Here is a 6,535-nt window from a genome sequence, read left to right on the forward strand (position 1 = left end):
TTTCCTTATAACCTGCAGCCCATTGGCAAATGCTTGAGGCCGGCAGAGTAAACTGTTTTTCTAGGAACTCCTAACTGTCTTAGTGCTAATGCTTTGCTAGAGGGAATAACAACCCTAGCCTGAGAGAACCAGGCCTCCAGTATCCTGTGAGTCTTCTTTAGCTTGTGAAAATCTCACTGGAAACTTCCCCTGGACTTTACCTCTCCCAACCGCATAGTATAGAAGCCAGTCTCTCCTTATGGTCCCAGGGCAGCTCTTCCTGCCCACGGGTCCTGTCCCTGTGCTTCAATAAAATCACCTTTTTGCACTAAAGATGTCTTCAAGAATTCTTTCTTGGTCGTCGGCTCCGGACCCCACGCACCCCGCTATCGCCCCAAAAACCTCATCACAGGCAAGCACTGACTTTCCTACGATCGAGCAGATTCTCCCCGTGAGGGCACAAGTCTTAACACTGCTGCTCCTTCCCTAGTATCTCTGCACAGAAGGGGCTACCCTCAGCTTTCACCTCGCATCTGATACCACATTTCTGTAAGGCAGGTATGATGATTCACATTTTACAGATGTGAAAGCCGAAGGCAGAGGAAGTAAGTAGTTACGCTCCTCAGGAAAGGGCAAGCCGGGAACTGGACACAAAGCAGTCTATCTCCAGGCTTAAATCCTTGATCGGTGCACCACACTGCCTTGCTCGACACTTAGATTTATGGCCTGGCATCTGATCAGGTCCTTTCCTGTTTAATATTCTAGAACCTTCCTTGTTTTCCTCTGGGAGGCCCAGTGTATAGAAGTTTTTATAACCATTTCCAGTAATCTGTTTTCTTTGGTCACCCAGCTGGCTTACTCCTGTCCTGGCTAAGTGAAGTATAAAAGTTCAGGGAGCTGGAAATGAGCGCTAAAAATTCAGTCGCTGCCCAGAGGTCCGTGCTGGCATTGTACAAACAGAGCTCAGATCTTCAGTTAGCTGCGGGGATGTCCGTCCATCTCAGGTAACCCAGGGCAAATGCTCGACCCCCAGCCAACTTGTCGCCGTTCTCCTCTAGGACTCTGGGGGTTTCTTCCTCTCCTCCAGCAGCCAGTGTGGTCTCGGACAGACAGAATCAGCTTACTGACAGCATCAGTCAGACACAAAGAGGAAGGTATTTCCACGGAAAAACCTGTAAAGCACTTAAGGCAAGTAAACATGAGTTGTGTGGTTATTTTCCACTGGTACAGATATTCCAGGGCTAAGAGCCTGACAAGACGGGTGGAGATGGAGATTCTACTCAAAAGGAAACAGACCCTCTGGCGGGGTCCAGCCACCACCAAACTCTCCACTTCCCCCTAAAGGATGCGGCTTGGGTTGCAGGCACCAGCCCTCCCTGGCCCCCCCTTCACTGTCAGCAGGAGGACGAGCCATCACCCCAGTACCCACTCTCCAAGGGGCCAACTGAAACCCAGAAGGGCAGCAGAGAGGCAGGAGAGGTCACTGTGCCACACTTCCAGAGGCAGATAGAAATCATGAACACCGAGGCTCCAGGCCAGTAGGCCACTCTTTGCCCCCTGGCCCCATTTTGTTGAGGATGTACATTCCCTGGTTAGCTTCTGGAGTCTTCTGTGTTCTGCCTTTTCCGATCTCTGGCTGAGTTCCTGAGTTTTGCTTGTTTGCTGCCTTGATCTAGGTCTCCCAGTTCAGCTCTGAGAGGAGAAGGTCAAACAAGGGCCACATCTTTCCCTAATTTCACTAATTCCTGGCTCCCTAACCTGAGTCTCTTAGCTGGGAGGAGGAGAGCCAGGACCGCCGTGGCCCAAGCATTTTCTGATTCCCCCCATGAGTGCAGATGTCGTACTTTTCCCCAGAGAAGAGTTCAGGGAAAGGGCACCAGGGAGTTTGCTTTCTTAGGGCCCGGCATGGGAAGTGCAGACGGGTTTGTGAATGCACTTGGCCTCAACTCTCCATTTTGCCAGCACACCGCTCCACCCGTGCAGTGCAGCCCGCTAAAAATTAATTACGGTATACATCACCAGAAAGAAGCGATTATACAGCCTCGCGCAGTTGGGAATGCAGAGGCTCAGATGGGCATGGGCTGCCGGGGATCACAGGGGATATTTTTCTGGTGGCAGTCTGACAGGCAAACCTTGGGCTGAAGGCCAGGCCAGACCAGGAACAAGGAAACGACAAGTGTTCAGGAGGTTCGGGAGGACCCCAGTGGCTTATGAGAGGGGCTGGGCCCTGTTACCTGACACTCTACCTGTTGACTTTGGATATCTACTCTAAAAATCTTCCTCCTTCCGCCTCTCCCTGACCAGGGTATGGAGGTGGGAGAAGGCGAGAGGGTGGTTTGGTACCTTCAGAAAAGGTTTGCTCCTTTGTTCCTGCCTCTCAGAACCAGAGAAGAAAAGTCTCTGGGGCCCTGGGATCGGCCGGCGGAAACTCAGAGAGCCTCTGGACCAAGGCCAACTTTCCAGCCTAGCTTCGCTATTCCTTCCTTGTTCCTCACAACAGGCTCCTCAGAGCAAGACGCAGCCGGTCTCGGGGGGCTCCTACCACAGCTCCTGCCTTCATTATTCCACCACCCAAATGACGAAGACGCCCCAGCCCAGAAGCCCCTGAGGAAATGTTGTTTTTCACTCTCTGATTGGGGGTGAACAGAACTAGGAAAACAGGTGAGGGATCAGACACCTGGGCAATGACAAGGCGAGGCAGGTAATGAGGGAGAAGGAGGTGGCCCAGTGAGTTCACGGAGAACAAAGAGGAGCTCTGAGGCTCTCATGGGTCCATGTGGCCAGTAAGCCGCCCTCTCCAACACTCTCCGGTGACCAGAACTTCTTTCCCACCCTCCTTGCGTCCACTACCCGGCCTGCCTCCTTAAGTTTGTTCTTGGCATTGGCACGATGCTGCCAGTCACAGATGTCATGCTCCGCGCTTCTTAAGAAGGACCTGGGGAGCTCCTATGAAATCACCCCACAGCCAGGCAGATTTGGAGCGTTTCTAGCTTATTCCCCTCCACTACTTACTCCCTAACAGGGAGGCTCACCTGTGAAAAGGCTCAGGCCTCCAAACAAATTAAGGACTCAGAAACTCCCCCAAGGAGTCCCCCAAGGACTCAGAAACTCACCCCAGGTGGGGGTGAGCTCCCCCCACCTGAGCTCAGCCAACTGGACTATTGCAGTCCCTACTTTCTCGGTGGGATTCCAGGCAGTGGCCACACTAGGGACCACCTTCCCAGCCAGCAGCACTCAGCTGGGCACCAAGGACAATAGTCCCCAACCCATGGCCTCTCTCCAGCCCAGGGCAGGGAGAGTACACGCTGTATCCCTGCCAAGGCAGGACAGCTAGGGTCAGGAAATATAGAGTGTTACCCCCTGATGGCGAGGGTAGGGCTGCTAGGACATAATGATCCCAAATAGTAACTATCCTTTCAAAAAATGGGAGAGAAGGGATTGATGTTTAGTTCGGTAGATTTGCTGTCACAATTCTGTTTTCTCCTGATCGACACTCAACTGACCATATTATTGGTTTGCAGAGGAATGTTGGATTTCAGGGCTGGCTGACCTGGGAGTAAACATCGACTCCAGGCTGGGGTTAACCATTGACTCAGACAAAGATCTGCAAAGGGGAGCAGAGAGCTGGCGGTAAACAGCAGCGATAGGCTGTTTCATCTGTCCGCTCTTATCTCACCGGTCTGGCAAAATCGGCATTCATAAGCACCATCCGCAGCGGCCAGGAGTGCAGAAGGGCAGGGGAAGTCTGGGGAAGGATGCAATGGCTTAGGCCTCCCCTTCTCCATGGGTGGCTTCCCAGGGTCTCGGAGCATCCACCCAAGGATTCAGGGTTGAAGCTGTGTACTTGGTCCTCTCCAATCTTCCCTGAATCAGTTGAAGATGCAAATCGAAGTCCATTGCAGCCCGTGGAAACACGATTCAAAAGATCCATCTGGGGAGTGAAGGCTTTGGGAAGTGGAGGAAACTTCCCAATGCTGGAAGACCTTGGTTCCTGACCCACCTATGCCATTAGGTGTGAAGTCGGGCAAGTCATTCCACTTCTCTGCCCTTGGGTGCTCGTTGATCAGTGGGGAATCTCTCTTTGTTCTGAAAGCCCATGCTGTCCCATTCATCTGAAGCTGAATCATAAGCACCTGTTAGAAGCCAGTCACTGCCCACATTATACTTGGTATTTGTCACAAACACACAGTGTAAGTATAATTAGCTCCATTTGATAAATGAGAAAACTGAGGTCCAGAGACCCTAAGTAACTTGTCAAGGGTCCCCTGGACCAACAGGTGGCAGGGCTTGGATGTGAACCCCAGACATTCTGGGTTTGGAGCCTGTGAGCTTTCCCCAGAGCTTTACTGCCTCTCCATGCCGACTACCACCTGGCTGGTGTTGATCCTTGGCAGTGGTGTATGGGATGATAACTCCTCAATTAGACCATATGCCCTTGGGGAACAGAGACACACTCTCCTGATGTTCCCAATCTCCCTGGACCTCACCCAAACTGGTCAGGGGCATAGTAGATGCTTGCAGTAAGGCTGCAAAATGCCCCCCCCCCCCCCAAAGACGTGTTCACCTGATCCCTGGAATCTGTAAATGTTACCTTATTGGGGAAAAGGGTCTTTGCAGATGTGATTCAGTCCAGATGCTGGAGACGAAGAGATCATCCTGGATTACCCAAATGGACCCTACATGTGGATTACAAGTGTCCTTGTAAGAGAGAACAGAGGAATATTTGCGGGCACACACAGAAGGCAAAATGAGCACAAGGGCCAAAGGGGCATGATGCAGCTACAGACCAAAGAATGTCCAGGAACCCGGCAGCAACCAGAAGCCAGGAAAGGGGGGGGAACAGATTCTCCCCTAGAGCCTCCAGAGGGAGCGTGGCTCTGTCCACTCCTGATTCAGACTTTTGGCCTCCAGAACTGAGAACACGTTGTGGTTGTTTTAAGCCACCACAGTTATGGCAGTGTTACAATAGCCACAGGAATCAAATGCAGTGCTCCCTCAAAACACAGAATCCGAGGACTAGAAGTTTTGGAAACCACACGGCCCAGCCCTCCCATTTAACAGAAGGAACACCTGCAGCCCTAAAGGAGGAAGCGATTTGGCAAAGGTCACTCAATAAGTTAGAAGCAGGGCCGGAACCAGGACACATACGTGTGTTCTGAGACCAGTTCCTGCTGAGTCCCAGGGGCGTGAAAGTCAAATAAGAAGCTTTAGTTCTTCTTATTAGTATATTTTTCTCTTATTAGTCTCTTAAGAGGGAGGGGGGAACTTTATTATTTTTTTTTATTTTTTTAAATATATGAAACTGATGGTCAAATTGGTTTCCATACAACACCCAGTGCTCATCGCAAAAGATGCCCTCTTCAATACCCATCCCCCATCCCCCCCTCCCTCCCACCTCCCATCAGCCCTCAGTTTGTTCTCATTTTTTAAGTCTCTTATGCTTTGGCTCTCTTCCACTCTAACCTCTCTCTCTCTTTTTTTTTTTTTTTGGGAGGGGGTAACTTTAAAGTAGATGCCGTGATGTAAGTTTTGAAAGGTATGATTATTGCTGTCATCATTGTTATTATTGAGTGATGGGCAGTCCCTCCGCCTTCGGGACTCAGAGGCAGGAGCTATGCTTTAGGGCCACTGAGCTCCCGATGGGGAAGCCACAGTGAGAGAGGGGAAGTTAGGTGGCTCCGAACACACCGCTAACATGTGGCTGAGCCCAAAATAGGACGCAGGGTTTTGACTTTCTGGCTCTTCCCTGGGTTCTGCTTCTCGTTTTCCCTTTCCCCTAAGCTGGATCAGTAGGCCAGGTGGGCTGTGTGTGTGTGTGTGTGTGCGCGCCTGACACGATCTGCTAAGACGGTTTTGGGGACTTTTGGGAGCACACACCAGGACACAACCTAGGAAATTCTCCCCAGTATAGAATAAGGAAACTGGGTGGGAGATCTGGGGCCACGGAGGCAGCCTGAGAAGCAACCGTTTTAGGGGTGTTTTTCCCTCCCTCCCTGCAAGCCTACATTTATCAAGTTTCCGTCCTAGTATTCAGTGGGCTCCCCTTAACCCCCACTCCAGCTCAAACAACTAGACCCAAGATATGCCCTGCTTTGGGGGAAGTGAGTTAATGAGAAACAAGAAAACAAAAGCCTACAAATATCTGATGATTGAATCAGAAAGGAGAGAGGCATAAGATGGCAAAGGTTTGAAAGGAGCTGTAATCTGGCAGAAGCAGGCTTGTCCTATCCCTGTCCCCACACTATCTCCATCTTCCCTCACATCCTCCCACTGATAGCGACCCTGGACCCGGGGAGGAGAAAGATTGCATAGCTATTGGGGTACCTGTGTGCCCTCCCACCCGCTACCGGGGGCGGGGGGGGGGGGCGCTTATTCACAGGTTGCAGCTGGGGAGAGGAGACGGACAGCGATGGAGATATCCAGAACAGGCTGGAGGTGCCAGAGCCCGGGGGAACTGCACCTTGCTTGTCCTGTATAGAACTTCGGTGGTCTGCAGTCTTGCCAGAATTCACTGCAACTCTGGCTACATGGGAGCAGTGGGGCGCAGAAGGCTACA

The sequence above is a fragment of the Panthera onca genome, chromosome F1 (genome assembly GCF_046562875.1).
Source record: "Panthera onca isolate mPanOnc1 chromosome F1, mPanOnc1 haplotype 2, whole genome shotgun sequence".
In the NCBI taxonomy this organism is placed as follows: Eukaryota; Metazoa; Chordata; class Mammalia; order Carnivora; family Felidae; genus Panthera; species Panthera onca.